Genomic DNA, 18,726 nt, shown 5'->3' with positions numbered 1-18,726 from the left:
ATCAGGTCAATTCTAGTGGGCAAATGCAATCCTGAAGATAACTTGATGCCAATCCATAAACATCTTTATAGATTAACACAAACATTTTAAATCTCCCTGGAAGCTTATAGGAAGCCAATGAAGGGCCTGTAGCACAGATGTTGTATGTTCCCACTGCCCAAACACTACTACATTCTGAACCACTTAAAACTTCTGATTGGTCTTTAAAGACAGCCCCATGTGGAGTGCATTGTAGTAGTCTAAATGAGTTGTGACAAAGGCATGAGTCACTACAGCTAAGTCTTCTCATCCGAGGTAGGGCCACAAGTGGTACACCAGATGAAGCTGGGCGAAGGCCTCCCTGGCCCTCCTCCCTCCAGCAGGAGCCATAAGCACAGAAAGACTTCCTAGTTGTGGATCTGTACCTTCAGTGATAGTATTTTCCTATCTAGAGATACCACCAGAGCCATCTGTGAGTTCAATAGACAAACTGCAGTTCTTTTTCTTTCTCCTTTCTCCTTCCTTCTTTCCTGTGCCTTCAAGCCAGTCTTGACTCCTGGCAACTGCGTGGACAAGTCCCTGCAGTTTTCTTGGCAAGATTTCAGAAGTGGTTTGCCATGGCCTCTAGGGCTGAGTGAGAGTGACTGGCCCAAGGTCACCCAGCTGGCTTTGTGCCTAAGGCAGGACTAGAACTCTCAGTCTCCCAAAATCTAGCCTGATGCCTTAACCACTACATCAAACTGGCTGTCCAGTTCTGTCTTGCTAGGATTCAATTTTAGCCTGTTCTCTCCCACCCAGGCCCTCACAGCCTCCAGGCACTGGGACAAGACCTCAAAAGTATCACCACCACCAGGGCAGTGATGTAAAACTGAGAATCATCAGCATACTGAAGGTGCCAGACCTAAACCGACAGATGACTACTCCCAGTGGCTTCATATAGATGTCAAACAGTAAAGGGAGAGGACCAAAATCACCAGGATATATGTCAGCTATACTTCCCACCCCACCCTCTTCCAAGCTCCTTGATCACCCAGCATGAGCACCAGTATCCTCCCAAATACTTCCCCAAAATACAGTCACCCCTTTCACCAACCTGTAAGGGGTTGGAAATCTGGATCCCCCACTCACACTGACCCCCCAACTAAATATCATCCCTATCCCACTCAACAAATCCTAATTCCCAACATACTTCAACACCTTCTAAGCCTTCCCCAAAACAGTGTCAGAGTGAATGTGGTGCTTGCAGCCTCTCTCACCAGTCCCATAAACTCCCTCCCCATCCCACCCCAAGCCTCAGTGCAGGTCAGGCTACACTCAGCACCCCCGACTCTTACTCATGGAGCTGCCCACTCCAAATACAGGAGTTTTGTCCACTACCTAAAGCAGTTGTGGGATGTCACCAGAAGTCACACAAGATACAGGCAACATAGGAGCACCCCCCCCCCAAACCACACCTGATTATCTGGGACCCCACAACACCTTGAATTACTTGGTCCCAGGCCCCCTGCCAACTTCCAGATACCGGAATGTCCCATGGTCTGCTCTCTACTCATAGGCAACCTTCATTCTTGACCTTCCCACCTTCTGCCAGCTCACTGAGGCATGTCAATCCAACCACTGTGGATCTTCCATCACAGAAGATTTCCCCTCCTAGAAGATCTCAAGTCCAAAATCCTACAAAAAAACAATCTACTTGGCTCCAATCTAGCTCTACCACACAGATCACTATTGTTGCAGGCCCAGGGTATCACGTACCCTCACTTCAGTCCCACCACTTACTCCACTCCAACTCCAGCTCCAGGCACAGGCCTTGTATTCAGTGAGTACTGATTTACATGTGATTACAGAATATTGCTAGGATTGGGGGATACTCAGATTCAAATAATCACTGATCCATGAGGAACACTGTGACTTTGGGCTAATTACCCAATGTTTAGTCTCACCTACTTCACAGAGTTCCTGTGAGGATAAAAATGAAGAGAAGGGCCATGTATGCTGCCTTCAGCTCTTTGGGGAGAACATGAGATGTACACGTAATAAATATAACATAATGTGATATTTTGTTATTATATTTCCATAGACCTACAAGTACTAGCGCTGGACAGGAGTGAATACAATCACCCACTCTAATGAACCGCAGCCCTTGACTACGGCACACGTACTTCAGAAGGCTCTGAAACTTCCAAAGAAGTCAACGAACTGCAAATTGGGGAGAAGAAATTCATGTTCCCATTCCATGTTGAAATGAATGAACAATTCATAAAAACCTAAGTGATACTCTGACAGAATATGATAAATGTACTAATGCAAATTTTATCAGAGCAGTCCTTATGTCACCGTAAGAGGAAAACTTGACATCTTTCTACAATACCATTTTGAACCTTACAAATTTCATGCTGTCCATTTCCACTGGTGCCACTCGTACAGCTGCTAACTCCGATTCACTTGGCTGCGTATCTTTTTTGACAAGTGACTGCTTTATTTTAAAAGAAAATAATACAAATATTAGAGAGCACAAATGTATAATAATATATTTAAACTGCACTAGGCAGTTGCTAACATAAATATTCATTAAACTGCAGGATTTCCTCTATTGCCAATGTATATGTAAGCAAACATTTAAACTAAATGATCATTTCTAAATAACTCAGATAATTTCCTTTGTAGCTGGTGATCTTAGAGAAAATAAAAAGTTGTTGAAACTTTATTCACACCATTAAAGATATCTGTTCAAGAATTAGCCATACAACTTGTCTATAACCCTTAGAAAGTATACAGCATTATTCTTATTATAGTAGACAGAAATGTATAGAATACTGGTAGGAAGTGAATAATGAAATATGTTTGATCTTTTGGAGGGGAGAAAGATGTTTAGGAGGTTTATATGATTTTTTTTTCTTTATTTTAATATAAGGTGGAGGAGTAACTGTACTTAGTGATTTTTATTATGTGTTAAAGTGGAAAGACAGAAATGTGGTGTTTTGGTTTAATATAGAGTAAGAGATTGATTATGGAAATTTTTGTATATCCTTGCTGTTCAAAGTCAGAAGACGCATTTTTTTGTAAATTTGAAAAAAAATTCTCTTGTGTTTCCGCACTTTAGTTTTTTTCTTTCTTTGTAGTTTTTGGGGATTTTTTGTAGTTTTTGTTTGTTTCTTGAAACCTAATAAAATTTACTACAAAAAAAAAGAAAATACACAGCATTAGAAATAAAATGTACAAAGAATATTTTATGCAGTAGAAGTTGTATTTTTACTTAGTATGTGCTTATATCTAAGCACAGTACTTTAGTGGAGCACCGCTATATATTTCAGTGAAATCTTTGCTGCCTCTGCTGAAGAAGGAAAAAATGTGAATAGGCTGACTTCAGATCAATTTTTTATGAAAGCCCATCAGAGTCAGATGTAAAATAATAACTGGGTAATGAAGCCGGTTTCAAAGTAGAAGCAATTGCATCACCTGTGCTATATGCTGTGATAACCTGCATATACAGTATCTATATAGTAAACCTAGCTTTAACAGACCATTTGCAGAGATTGATTATGTGTATCAAGTTGTTGTTGACTCTTAGTGACCACACAAATAGATTTTCTCCATGATGATCTGTCCCTAACCTGGTCTTCCAGGTTTTCCAACAGTGCACCCATCACCACTGTAACTGAGTCCATCCATCTTGCTGCTGATCATCCTCTTCTCTTTCAGCATTAGAGCCTTCTCCAGAGAGCTAGGTCTTTGCATAATGTATTGGTAAATCATCATTTACCTCCCAACACCATCACTCCAATGTATAAAACAAGTAGCCATAAGCAGATAAAGAGTTCCTTTTCAACACTGAGATCTACTTTCATTACACAAAACAAATATCAAACAATGATCCAGCAAAAACTGAAACAAACCTAAAAAAACCTTGATATTTTTCTACCAGTAGAATTAATACTACAAAGAAATGCTAGGATATAATTTAATATATCCTTGAACTCATACTTAGCAGAATAGCATTGAAATGAAAGTCCTACACTCTCAAAGAGGGTTACCAAGGGGGGAATACTGTAGATCTCCTTCTCTGCCACTGAGAAGGATTCTGCAATGATCCAGAGTCCTGTAACATCATTCTGTTGCCACCACTGCAGCAACCACAGTAGATGATTAAATGAGACCTAGGATCTGCAGGCCTACTATTCTATGATTTTCATACAAGGAAAAATATAGAGGCAATCTAGGTTTTTTACACACACACATACCTGAAACATATGAGAAATAAAAGAAAAGGATGTCCAAGCAAAATAGCTAACATGAAGCAGCCTGGCCAACGTGAGCAACGGAGGTCTTAGAAACAGAGTCATTCTCATACAGTTTTTTTCTGCCTGCAGTTCTAATTCTCTCAATCTTTCATCACTGTCAAAGCAGTCATGATTTTCAATTCATTTATTTGTCACATGGTCACATAAATAGACATAAATCATGTATCTGACACAAACAGAGCTCTTACCAAGTAGACACTTGCCAAACAATCATTGTTCTCATTCATTCTTGGGTCTCCAAATGACCCAATCACTTTTTCTATACTCACTTATCTAATTCCCACCAATCCATTCATGACCTCTAACAAAATGATCTCTTCACTGGATCACATTCATTGTTGGCCTTTATCCAGCAAGCAGGACTGAAATTAATTAGGAAAGCTCTTGAAAAATCAAAGTATGTCTGATACATAATCTCTAAAGAAAAGTTAGGAAGCCATAAGAAAAGGGGTGAAATCAATATGTACAGTTCATTACAAACAGCACAAATAATAGTTAATGGGCAATTCACAAAACCCTGTGGAATACAAAAAGGGACACATCAAGGATGCCAACTTTCACCACTGCTGTTCATTTTGGCTCTTGAAGTTTTGAATAGCGACATAAGACAAGACAGAAGAATAGCTGGGGTGAAGGTTAAACAAGGAGTATATAGATTAAGGGCATTTGTGGATGATTTGCTTTTAATTCTGGAAAATCCTATGGAAAGATTAGATACATTAATAGAAAAGTTGAAGGAATTTGGTGTGTTAGCTGGATTTAAAATTAATAAGGAGAAAACAAAAATGTTAATAAAAATATGAGGATGGAAGATCAAAAGCAATTAATTTAAACACTTTTTTTACTTTCAAAAAAAGTAAGATATATGATTAATATGAACTGTATGTTATTTCAAAATAACTATGTCAAGGTATGGAATGAAATTAAGAAGGATTTACTAAGATGGGAAACGTTACAATTATCATTGTTTGAAAGAATTTCTGTGGTGAAAATGAATTTACTACCTAGCATGATGTTTTTATTTCAAACAATACCTGTTTTGAAAAATGATGCACCTTTCAAGCAATGGCAAAAAGATATATCTAGATTTATATGGCAGGGGAAGAAAGCAAGGGTTAAATACTGTATAAAATTCTTCAAGATACAAAGGAAAGAGGAAGACTAGGATTGCTGGATTTGAAACTATATTTTGCAGCCTGCTGTTTAGTTTGGATGGAAGAGTGGGTGTTGCTGAGACAGAAGAGAATGTTAGAATTAGAAGAACATAACCTGAGGTTTGGTTGGCATGGCTTTTTGTGGTATGATAAAGTTAAAGTTAATATAGATTTTTAAAAAATACTATGTAAGTGCCATATTAAGAATATGGAATAAATACAAGCCCAGGCTGTGCCCAAAAATACCTTTATTGGTCTCATCGCAAGAAGCATTTTACAGAAAGAAAGCAGCAGGCAAAGAGAAATGGTTAACATATCAAGACTTACCAATACAGGAAGATGGACAGCTTAAGATGAAATCAAGGGAACAATTAACTGCATAGGGATTCAGTTTTCAAAGGTTTCCATCAGCACAATTAAGAGAGATTTAATATAGAGAAAAGGGTAACTGGAATTGAACAACGTAACACGAAATTTGAAACTGAGTTATGTACACATGATGAACATGTGACTGCAAAAACGTATAAACTTTTGTTGAGATTTGAAAGAGAAGAAGAACAAGTTAACAATTGCATGATAAAATGGGCTAAGAATTTTGGTTATAACATACAGATGATCAATGGGAGAGAATGCAGCTAAAAGGGTTGAAATTCACATAGTGTTATAAATAAAGAGATAATTTTTATAAAATGATGTACCATTGGTATATGACACCAGAGAAATTATCTCTAAGATGTATAAAGGTACTTCTAGTCAATGTTGGAAATGTGAAAAGCACTTTACCATGCATGGTGGACTTTAAAAAAAATGGATACAAATACATAAGAAGAGATCAAGAAAAGGTGGCAAGAATATACAGAAGACCTGTATAGGAAGGATAACAATATCAGGGATAGCTTTGACGGTGTGGTCAGTGAGCTAGAGCCAGACATCCTGAAGAGTCAAGGCAGCAGGAGACGACGGCATCCCAGCTGAACTGTTCAAAATCTTGCAAGATGATGCTGTCAAGGTAATGCATGCTATATGCCAGCAAATTTGGAAAACACAAGAATGGCCATCAGATTGGAAAAAATCAACTTATATCCCCATACCAAAAAAGGGAAACACTAAAGAATGTTCAAAGTATCGAACAGTGGCACTCATTTCACATGCCAGTAAGGTAATGCTCAAGATCCTGCAAGGTAGACTTCAGCAATTCATGGAGTGAGAATTGCCAGATGTACAAGCTGGGTTTAGAAAAGGCAGAGGAACTAGAGACCAAATTGCCAATATCCACTGGATAATGGAAAAAGCCAGGGAGTTTCAGAAAAAACATCTATTTCTGTTTTATTGACTATTCTAAAGCCTTTGACTGTGTGGACCATAACAAATTGTGGCAAGTTCTTAGCAGTATGGGAATACCAAGTCATCTTGTCTGCCTCCTGAAGAATCTGTATAATGACCAAGTAGCAACAGTAAGAACAGACCATGGAACAACGGACTGGTTTAAGATTGGGAAAGGAGTACGGCAGGGCTGTATACTCTCACCCTACCTATTCAACTTGTACGCAGAACACATCATGCGACATGCTGGGCTTGAGAAATCCAAGGCTGGAGTTAAAATCACTGGAAGAAACATTAACAATCTCAGATATGCAGATGATACCACTTTGATGGCTGAAAGCGAAGAGGAACTGAGGAGCCTTATGATGAAGGTGAAAGAAGAAAGTGCAAAAGCTGGCTTGCAGCTAAACCTCAAAAAAACCACGATTATGGCAGCCAGCTTGCTTGATAACTGGCAAATAGAGGGAGAAAATGTAGAAGCAGTGAAAGACTTTGTATTTCTAGGTGTGAAGATTACTGCAGATGCTGACTGCAGTCAGGAAATCAGAAGATGCTTAATCCTTGGGAGAAGAGCAATGACAAACCTCGATAAAATAGTTAAGAGCAGAGACATCACACTGACAACAAAGGTCTGCATAGTTAAAGCAATGGTGTTCCCTGTAGTAACGTATGGCTGCGAGAGCTGGACCATAAGGAAGGTTGAGAGAAGGATGATAGATGCTTTGGAACTGTGGTGCTGGAAGAAAATTCTGAGAGTGCCTTGGACTGCAAGAAGATCCAACCCGTCCATCCTCCAGGAAATAAAGCCAGACTGCTCACTTGAGGGAATGATATTAAAGGCAAAACTGAAATACTTTGGCCACATAATGAGAAGACAGGACACCCTGGAGAAGATGCTGATGCTGGGGAGAGTGGAAGGCAAAAGGAAGAGGGGCCGACCAAGGGCAAGGTGGATGGATGATATTCTAGAGGTGACGGACTCGTCCCTGGGGGAGCTGGGGGTGTTGACGACCGACAGGAAGCTCTGGCGTGGGCTGGTCCATGAAGTCACGAAGAGTTGGAAGCGACTAAACGAATAAACAACAACAACTTTTCTTTATATATTTTCATGTTTATCTTTTATCTATGCAAAAACCTTCAATAACAATTATGCAAAAAAGGAAGCCATAAGAAAAGAAGTTCCAGGACTGCTGTATTTGAAGAACAAGCCATCTAGAAACTGTTGGCAGAGTGCTAGAAAGCATTTGGCCCAGGAGAGATCAGAAAAGTCACACACCAGGCATTTCTATAAAAATAATTTTATTTACAGAAAACAAACATATTTAAAGGCTGTTTGCTGAGAGGAGAGATTTCTCTCAGGTGCATATTCTGTGCAAGCCTACACAGAAGGGAAACTGAAACTAAAACAAGTCCAGGCAAGTTCCTCCCTTAGGCAATGCATCCATTAACATGTGAAAAGGGGACAATTAAATTCAACCTCTTCACCCGGCCAAAATGATTAGTTACCATAGTAACCTTAATCTGTAGTAGAAAACAATATATTAACACTCCCCTTTATATACTACAGAATAAGACACAAACCAATTTTCTTTGACAACTCTGTATGTCTTTCCATTCACATTATTTTAACATTATCTCCCCTTTGGTTTAACAGAAAGCTACCATCCTTCTTCCTATGTATTTCCAAACCTAGGTTATTTGTTACAGTTCCAAGGCTTTTTAATGTGAAATGGCTTTTCATGCAGGCTTCAAAATCAAGCCTTTGTTTTTCTGTTGGTGTGAACAGCAGCAAATCATCAACATAAATGCACAGATACATACAGCCTTGTTTGTCTTTCTTCATATATACACATGGATCTGCTTTTCCTTTTTCAAAACCAAAATTCTGCAGTTTTTCATCTAATTTTTGGTTCCAGGACCTAGCAGCTTGTTTTAACCCATAGATTGACTTCTGCAGTTCACAGACTAGATTCTCCCCTTTTTCATAGCCAGGGGGTTGCTGCATGTATAATTTGTGATCTAAATCACCATAGAGAAATGCAGTTTGAATGTCACAGTGGTGAACTGACATTCCTTTGAGTGCAGCAATTTTTAACAGTAATCTAATTGATTCACCTTTAGTAACTGGTGCAAAAGTCTTGTCAAAGTCTAAATCTTTCCTTTGAGTGAACCCTTTTGCAACTAACCTTGCTTTATATTTTTGGATTTTGCCATCAGCATCGCTTTTCAGTTTGAAAACCCACCTACAACCTAGACAGCATTCATTGGGAGGTAGATTTACCAGTTTCCATGTTTTATTTTCTTTCAAGGATGCTAACTCCTGTTACATGGCAGAATGCCAATTCTGTGCAATTTCAGGTGGTAAAGCATTCACTTGTTCTAAAGACTCAGGTTCTGTGAATATGTGAAAAGCCTTTACTGTTTCAGCCTGAAAACGTGATGGAGGAACGCCTTTATTACTTCTCTGAGATCTGTGAAATAATACAGGGCTTAAATTTTGACTCCTATCTCCTATTCCTGAGAAGCATCTGTCTCATCAGACAGATCTTCAGTTTGCTTTTCTGGTTTAATGTCCTCATCAGGCAAACAATCACTATCAGCAAGTCCTTGCTGTTCTCTTGTGGTGGTCAGATCAACTGGAGAGCTAGAATTTAATCTCCCCCAGTTTTGTTCAGCAAAAGAAGCGCTTTTGCTAATTATCAATTTCTTTCCCACTATGAACCTGTAGCTCCTTTGGCTTTGTTCATAGCCAACAAAAATGGCTTTCTTTGTTGTGCGGCCTCCTTTCCTTCTCTGTTGTTTTGGAATATGAACCCAAGCAGTGCTACCAAACACTCTAAGATGGTTTACCTTTGGTTTCACACCATAAAACAAATGGAATGGAGTGTCCTGAATCACAGAGTTATATAATCTCTTTTGTACACAACAGGCAGTAGATATTGCCTCTCCCCAATACTTAAAAGATAAATGTGAATCTTTAAGCATGCATTCCATTGCATTTTGCAAGGTTCTGCCCTTTCTTTCAGCAACACCATTTTGCTGAGGGGTGTAAGGGTTAGAAAGAATTTGTTCTATCCCCTTTTCCACTAGGAACCTTTTGAATTTGTGAGAAAGGTACTCTCCTCCTCTATCACATTGGAGTGCAGATACAGGCCTAGGGAATTTTCCATTTGCCCATGTCACAAAACCTTTAATTTTCTCAAATGCCTCGTCTTTATGTTTTAAGATGTAGATAAATGTGTATCTTGAGAAATCATCAATGATGGTCATTGCATACCTTGCTTGTCCAAGACTTGGAGCAAAAGGACCAATAATGTCAGAGTGTACCATTTCCAAAGGTCTAGTTGTAACTCTGTCACTGTGCTTACTCACAGGAGCTTTTAGTGTTTTGCATTCTTTGCAAACTACACAATCTAAGTATTTGTCACAGGGTTTTATCTTTAGGTCAGCACACAGCTGTGGCATATGTGCTATATACTTGAAATCAGCATGACCAAATCTCCTGTGCATCAGGTGTACACATTGGTCATGATATGGCGTGTTGCCAACTGCAGCCTTGCAGCTTGGCTTCCTTGCATTTTGCACAATGTACAAGGAGTCTTTTAAAATACCAGTAGCACACAATTTTCCATGTTTATGTATCTCACAACCATTTTTCTTAAATGTTATGACATACCCTGTTGCAGCTAATTGTGCCACAGATAAAAGGTTTGATTGTAAATTTGGCACATACAACACACCTTTTACAGTTTCTCCCAAGCAGGATAAATACAAGTCACCTTGTCCCATAATTTTGGTCACAGACCCATCAGCCAAAGATACACTTTGTCTTTCAGTTTTAGACAGTGACACAAAAGAGCTTTAACAATTACATAAATGACAATTGGCCCCAGAATCTAACACCCATACATCAGAATTCCCCTTCTCAGCAACCTGTGCGATTTGGGTTGTCTGAAGAGCCTTCTTCTGTGTTGCCCTTGTGTTCTTCTTCTGTCTTTCTACTCTTGGGTCTCAAGGCACAGTCTTTCTGGAAATGTCCAGCTGAGCCACAAGTGAAGCATCACTGGCTGGCTAGTGCTGTGGCCTCAGCTTCCTTTCCCTTCTTTTCCCTTGTTTTCTGATACTGCAGCTTTCCAAAAGAGATGGGGGGGGGATCTTTCCTTTTTCTTCTCCCATTCAAGGAGTAAGCGCTGTGTAACATACAATGGGGTGAGGTCTGCTTCAGGCATAACCTCCAGGGTACAAATCAGCATGTCCCATGTTTCATTCAGTGAGGACAGGAGGATATAGGATTTTGTGCGAGGTATAAATTCCATTCCTCTCTCCTGCAACTCAACGAACAGCTGCTGAATATAATGCAGGTGCTCAGGAAGGCTATCTCCTTCTGCAAGGTAGGCTTTGTACAGCTTTTTCGTCAGGGTAACTTTACTCCCTGCTGTTGCCTTTACATACAAGTCTCTCAAAGCATCCCAAAGTTGCTTTGCAGACTGCATGCCTCGCACATGGACTAGCTGATTGTCCTCAACTCCCAGGATAATGGTGGCTCTAGCCCACTCATCCTGTCTCAGCCATTCAGCACTGGGATTTTGGGGGGGTTGCTCACCAATTGGCAGCCAAAGATTCTCTCTGCGAAGATACATCTCCATCTTCAGGGCCCAATTCAAATAGTTGGTCTCTGATAGGTGCTCCAGAGGCATCGCTGAGGGCTGGGAGGTAGCCATGGCTTCTTCCTTCTTTTGCAAGTCACCTCAGGTGGCTTCTTTGTCCTGTAGACTGGCAGTTGCTGGAAAATCTCCAGGTGGCTCCAAAGAAAATCTTCACAGGTCTTTGCTACCTGCCTTTAAATTGTGCATGAGGTGTGGAGCTGATCTCTCTATTCTCTCTGGGGTTTTACTGGGCTTCTTAGTGGGTTTACTGGGCTGCTTACTGGGCCCATAACCTTTTGGCAGATTGCTAGGAAAGCCTTTGGCCCAGGAGAGATCAGAAAAGTCACACACCAGGCATTTCTATAAAAATAATTTTATTTACAGAAAACAAAACATATTTTAAAAGGCTGTTTGCTGAGAGGAGAGATTTCTCTCAGGTGCATATTCTGTGCAAGCCTACACAGAAGGGAAACTGAAACTAAAACAAGTCCAGGCAAGTTCCTCCCTTAGGCAATGCAACCATTAACACGTGAAAAGGGGACAATTAAATTCAACCTCTTCACCCAGCAAAAATGATTAGTTACCATAGTAACCTTAATCTGTAGTAGAAAACAATATATTAACAGAAACAATATTCAAACCCTCTTGTTTCTCTTTCTCCTTCCCACCCAGCATAACAGGCTTACTTAAAACTTTTTTGAGGAAGAGGATCTGTTTCCATCTGTCCCTTGTTTTTGCAATGGTCATATTCACAATCATGTTGATTTTACTGATTGTGTTGAAAACATTCATTCAGAACGTTTCATAATTTTTCCCAAGGCTCATACTTGTTTCTTTTATTATCACTATTCACTGGAGCATAACATGTAACTATCACTAACTTAGGGATGCGGTGGCGCTGCGGGTTAAACTGCTGAGCTGCTGAGCTTGCTGATTGGAAGGTTGGCAGTTCGAATCCGGGTGACGGGGTGAGCTCCCGTTGCTAGTCCCAGCTCCTGCCAACCTAGCAGTTCGAAAACATGCAAATGTGAGTAGATTAATAGGTACCGCTTTGGCAGGCAGGTAACGGCGTTCCGTGTAGTCATGCCGGCCACATGACCACGGAAGTGTCTATGGACAAACGCCGGCCCTTTGGCTTTGAAACGGAGATGAGCACCACCCCCTAGAGTCGGACACGACTGGACTTAATGTCAAGGGAAACCTTTACCTTTACTATCACTAACTTAGGAATTCCCATGTTCTCATACACCCACAACAACCATGATATTGATTCATATCTTCTGAAAAACACTGTATCCTTTTCATTTACAATAAAACCTTCAGTTCCATGCATTTATTCCTCAACTCCATTACACAAGATCCACTCTCATTTCTCTTAGTTTCATAAATACACAACATATGTATTTTACTTTTATTTCATTTCCTAACTTGTGCTGTTTATGATACATGCTTTTCACAAACCACTTCACAATGCCTATCATCCACCACTGCTTTGGTCCATTGAGTTTTTACATAATGCCTTTAATAAGATAAAGAATATACAAGTTTAACAGCCTAATATACTCCTGCCACTGCAAATGGTAATAACAGAATTGGTCAATTTGGGCACATTTTGCTCATGATGTCACAAGAGCAACCAAAGCCCAGTTATACCCCAAGCATACTCACACTGCTATATGTAAGGATCTCTAATGTAGAGATTGCCATACAAGCCAATATACTTGTCCATATCCCCTCAATTTTGACAGTGATGGAGCTCATGGAGGGAGTGGACAGTGCATTCCAAGCTGATAAACGTACCCATAGCTTGCATAGTTTAGAGAGTAAGGAGGGGCCGAGGAAGAAAATGAGCCTGGCACCGCCCTAGATCTCCCATGAGTATTTTTCCTTTAAGCTCAATCAGGAACCTTTAGTCTGGCAAGATTTCTGTGTATGGTAGGAACAATAGGAACAGAGTCCCTTTTGGGAGATGGGCAGTGATAAATTTGACTAATAAATAAATAAACAAACAAAGAAAGAAACAATAAAGTGAACTAAAGCTGCATTTCCTACTCAGTGTGGTTTCTTTGCCAACTTCTCTTGACAGGTACATGCTACTGGCACACTCAGAATATATTCAGCACTATCTAATGAAAGACAATATAAAGCTCAATGCATAAATCAATTTCCCATTAATATGAACCATTAGTATAACTTAGCAGTTCCCAAGTTTTAAAGCTAGCAGCAGGTTCTCAAAGCATTGCAATTATTTCAAGGACAAAAGAATAATCTGCTAAAGATCAGCTTCACCCAGTGAAATACTTAATAATTGTTTCAGAGGAAAGTTGTAATTATTTAATCAACTTACATCTATGGAATGGACAAGCAGCAGGAATAACTCATTAGGAGAGGCAAAAAAGATGCAAATAACAATAGCTTTATCTCTTATTTCAGTCATCTAATCCTATGAAGCAGTGGAAGCCTGAACCCAGTTTGGAAGTACTGTTGGTATATAAGAGCAGCAGCAGCAGCAGCAGCAACAACTCTTAACACTTAATTTCACAAGATTAAGTTTCACACATATGCCAGTGTCTGACATATCTAAGGAAGCAGCCACAAGTGTTGCCACCAAACAGCCCCTTCTGAAAAAAGCAGGCACTGTCAACCAGTAACAGCAAGTTACTATAAGACTCTTGAATGGCTGTCTTACGGATTCAAACATTTAGTTGTCACAAAATGTGGCAACAAGAATATTAGTAAGAGCAAGTTATCCCATTTCTTCTCAGTCCCGCATTATCTACATTTGGCTAGAAATGGTAACTAGTTCAAAACGCTGGCCTGAATCTCTGGAATTTTAAACAGTTTAGGATCCAGTTATTTAGAACAGCTGTACCAGTATCAAGCCACCCAAGCCATAAAATCCATTTCAGATACCAGTCTCAGAACTAACAGTCAGAGCCTTTTCAGCAGTATCTCCCTATCTGTAAAGTTCCTTCCTCCAAGACAACAACAACAACAACATATGCTGCCCAACTCCTAGCAACTCTGGGAATCCACATCCATCACCACCCCTTCCTTTTGGAAGGTTTTAAGCAAACCTTGAAGATTTATTTATTTTATTGATATTTCTCCTAATGGTTCTGTGCTGGACATTTGTTATTTTACTTACACCTGTTTTTTTACTTTGTATAACGATTCATTGCATTGTATTGTTTTCATTGTAACTGACAGTGTGAAGGCAGGACAAATCATGAATGATTATATCCCTAATGTCTATGAGTTCATAGACTTTCATACTTGAAACCTAAAGGAATTTTTATCACACTATATGTGTTAACCAGTTCAACAATGCAAGAACATCTCTATTAAGGGTGGATTGGCCACTGTCAATAAGTTAACACCATCTTTACTTTCTCCTCCTCATTCTTCTCTGACCTCACTATGTAGAATTCTCTTATACACCCAAGTGTATGTATACACACACATAAAAATCAACACAAATCACCACAAATCACCATGAATCTCCATGAATCTTATGAAATGGCTATGCCCATGAAAGCTTAAACCAGAATATATTCATTAGATTATAAGATGCAACAAAAAGTCTTCATTTCTGAAACTGTTGATTTGGTTAGTCACAGAGCAACACAGTAAAGTTACTTATTTACATCGGTTGAGTTCATACATCACACAGAAGTGTAATTTGGTTCAGTTTTGACTTAGTATTATTTATCTTTTATTTGTACTTACTTTAGTACATCTTGACCTTGAAACAAGAATACTTTGTATACGTAGATCACCAACTTGTACATTTCTTTAGCTAGGGAAATCCTTACAAAAGGAGAATACATTTAGATGTGGTCAACGTTAGTTAACCAACAACAACCGGCAGAAAAGAAATAACGGCAAATTTTATTAAATGTATTATTTTTGTCAGAATACTGTATATTACAACACATTACTTTAAAAGCAATTTTAGTAAAAGAGAGTTTTACTAACCCAAGCTTTTTTATCTCATTCTAATTTATCTACCTGAACTTTTATGAGATAGTCCTGGCCAAGAATACTCTCCAGGAGTTCTTTGATCCTTAGGTCTGATGGCGTGGGAACAGTAGACTTTAAAGATTCAATTATTTCATCAATAGATCGTGAAACAATTTCAGTAGGCAACTTTGAAATTGAAAGTTTTGCTTGTGACTTGCACAAAGAAAAAGAATTCAAAGATGATTTTGAGGGGGGTACTCTACTTTCAGATAGGGTTTCTTCCAGAACAGACTTCATACTTGATGAGCCTCTGCTTTTTTTACTGTATGATCTTTGTATGTCTCTGAGTACATTTGGTTCTGAGACTTTTTCAGAAAAGTTCATAGATTTTTCACTGGAACTGGAAATCAAAGAGCAGGTTTCATCCATGTCTGCATTGCTGGTCCCTGCTATGGGAGGGATAACATGCTGAGAAAGTATTTTTTGTTCTAGTTCTTTAATAGTAGCAATGCTCTCTTTGGTCAGAGAAAGGGGAGTTTTATACTGTAACTTTGCACGAGGAAACTTTGGAGATTTTGGTTTCAGTGGTTCTGTTTTTTTCAATATGGTCAGTTGTTTGCTGGTTCCTACTAAAGAGGCTATTAATACTGGCATTTTTTCAGCTTCATCTCCTGGGCTTTCACTTTTGTGTGCTACAATGGCTTTTCCAGAACGAAAGGTCTTTTTTTTATCAGGATTGTTCTGCTTCTTAGGAGATTTCTTCAGCTGACTTGTGGTACCTTCAGTCTGGATTATATCTTCTATTATATCAGGAACAATCCTTCCTTTTTTCTGGATTGCAGAAGTATCCCATTCAGGAGAAAGATGTTTGTTTTCAGAACACAGAGAGGGGCTCCTAGTTTTAGACTGGTTGTGAGGTGACTGACCTGATCCTATACCTTCTAGTAAAGCTTTGTCTAAATTTCTATGGTCAGAAACTAATTCTTGTTTAAACTTCAAAAATTCCTGCCGAGATTCTTTGCATATATTTTCACGTTCCTTAAGTATGATCAATTCTTCCAAATAGCTTAATCCAAAATGTTCATGTCTTCTAGCCATTCTTAAAACCTGAGGGAAATAAACAGAATTTTGCTTATAGAAAAATGAACAGGCATAAACATGATGGGAAAGTTTTATTTGAACTTAGTAAGTTAAGCTATTTGTGATTATTAGCTTCCCTACACGTTTTTATCATATTTGGATACCATGCTAATAGGAAAACCAAATAATCAGAAATATAATGGGGGGGGGGCTATTTGACACCAATTATGTAATTTAACTTTTCCCTTCCCAAATATTACATCTGGCATACCTATGTCAAGCAAATTATATAATTGACTAATAGGTGTATAAAATAATTAAATCCTATACATTTATGTTCATTTGCAAGCGCCCTCAGGTCACAGAAATTTACCACCAATCTCATTTGACTAAATAGTTGTCACTAGGTTATCAAAATCCTAAGGAAAATCAGTTAGTGAAAGCAGTTCTACAGTTCAATCCTACACTTTTCTGTTCAGCAGGATACCCCATCGAGTTCAACAGATCTTATCCCAGGCACACACATCTAGATCTGCAGCTTTAACAGCATCAGCTTTTCAATTTGAATAATAGTACCGAACAATATTAAAAATAAGCAGTAATATCCCTCCCTCCCTATCAATATGCATTGTTCCTCCAGAATGTGAGAGGGTACTTCTCTCCCTATGAATTCGCTGCAGCTTTTACAAAAACTTGTATCAAAAATAACATTTCTACTTTTTAAAATCTGCTGCCCAATTAATGGGGAACAACTTTGTTTTACCCAACCTATCCTTCAAACCGTTCCTAATGCCGATTTATTCAATGGTTAAACAATGCAGCTCTAAATCACACTCTAATTCCCCCCTCCCCACAAAGCTGTTTTGTTTTTGGTTTTTTTGCCTTTTCACGGACAAACATCCAGCTATTCCTAAGAGGGAAAGGGCAGGAGGATTCATGATGAAGGAGCGGGGGGGGGCGCAAATGTCCCTCACGAGTCGACAGAGCTCCCTTCCTCCAGCATGGAGGAGGAAGTGCGTCGGTGCCCTCCCCGCCCCCAGCCCGCTTCGTCTCTCGAGGCAAAGGCGCTCACCTCCCCGGCAGAGGCGGCCGCTCAGTCTGCGCGCAATGGAGACGCAGCCGGATCGTTTTCTACGGGCTTCGACCCGCTCTACCCACCCGCCGGCGGCCAACTGCGGCCGCTCGGGCTTGCCTTCCGCAGGGGAGGAGGGACGCGCGCGGTCACTTAGCAACGGCCACGGCCACGGCCACGGGGTCCGGAGGAGGAGAAGGCCGTAAATGTGGGCTATCCGCAGCAGGTGGCAGCACCTAGATGACCTTGCCCGTCTCTGAAGTTAAGCAGAGTTGCACTGGATTAATAGATGGAGGGGAGACTGCTAGAAAATCTGAGGCTGTTGGGTGGGATCCTCCTCCTCCTCCCGGAAGAAAGCAATAGCAAACCACTTCTGTAAGACTGGCAAGAAACTGCATGGGTGCAATTCACCCAGAATCCAGGCCAACTTTAAAGGTCTTTAACTTTAACTTGGCCGTGATGAGGTAAGTTGGCCAGAGCACCCCCTGGACTAGAACAAGGGATGGACGGAGGAAACATTTATGCACCTTGTGCTGGAGATTGGTAGAAAAAGTGGGGCTACTAATGGCAGCCACAGGAGAGAGAACCTGGAGAGCTTCTCTTTAGGCGGTCTGGCTTTGATGCTGATTTTTCCTTTTTAACGGTCTGAAGTAGCAGACTTGCTAGATCATCCTCACCCCCCTCACCTACGCCATAAAACAGATGGATTAAAAGTTTGCTTAAGGATGGAGACTTGTTTGTACAAAATTAGTTTTCCTTGTCCTGCAATCTAAACGTTCCCTATGTAACCGGAATGCATATCACGCAGTCTAATGTTGCGATTTAGAAAGAGGAATGTTACCAAAATGTGTTCTTGGTGTTACTATTCATTATGAAAGATTGAGATCGTTAGTGAAGGAGGATACAACAATAGTGAGGGGCTCTGAATGTGGGACAGATTATTAGCTGCTGATGTCAACAGCAGGTTTAGGGGAAAAGGTGGGCAGGAAAGAAAAGACAAGCAGATTAGGGTGAGCAAAAGAAAAATGACTGCAAGAAGAGGCATTTTGAATCCTGTACAAAAAAGTACTAGAAAATAAATTACTCGCCCAACAGAATGAATGGAGAGTGAATGTGGAAACTACTTGGAAGGGAGAGAAAGGCATTATTACAGAGTGCCACAGAAGTGTCCTGAGTGAGGAAAAAAGGGTGTTTGGTAGAATGATGAA

The sequence above is a fragment of the Candoia aspera genome, chromosome 1 (genome assembly GCF_035149785.1).
Source record: "Candoia aspera isolate rCanAsp1 chromosome 1, rCanAsp1.hap2, whole genome shotgun sequence".
Taxonomy (NCBI): domain Eukaryota; kingdom Metazoa; phylum Chordata; class Lepidosauria; order Squamata; family Boidae; genus Candoia; species Candoia aspera.
The sequence above is the reverse complement of the archived record's forward strand: the minus strand, read 5'-3'. Positions refer to the sequence as shown.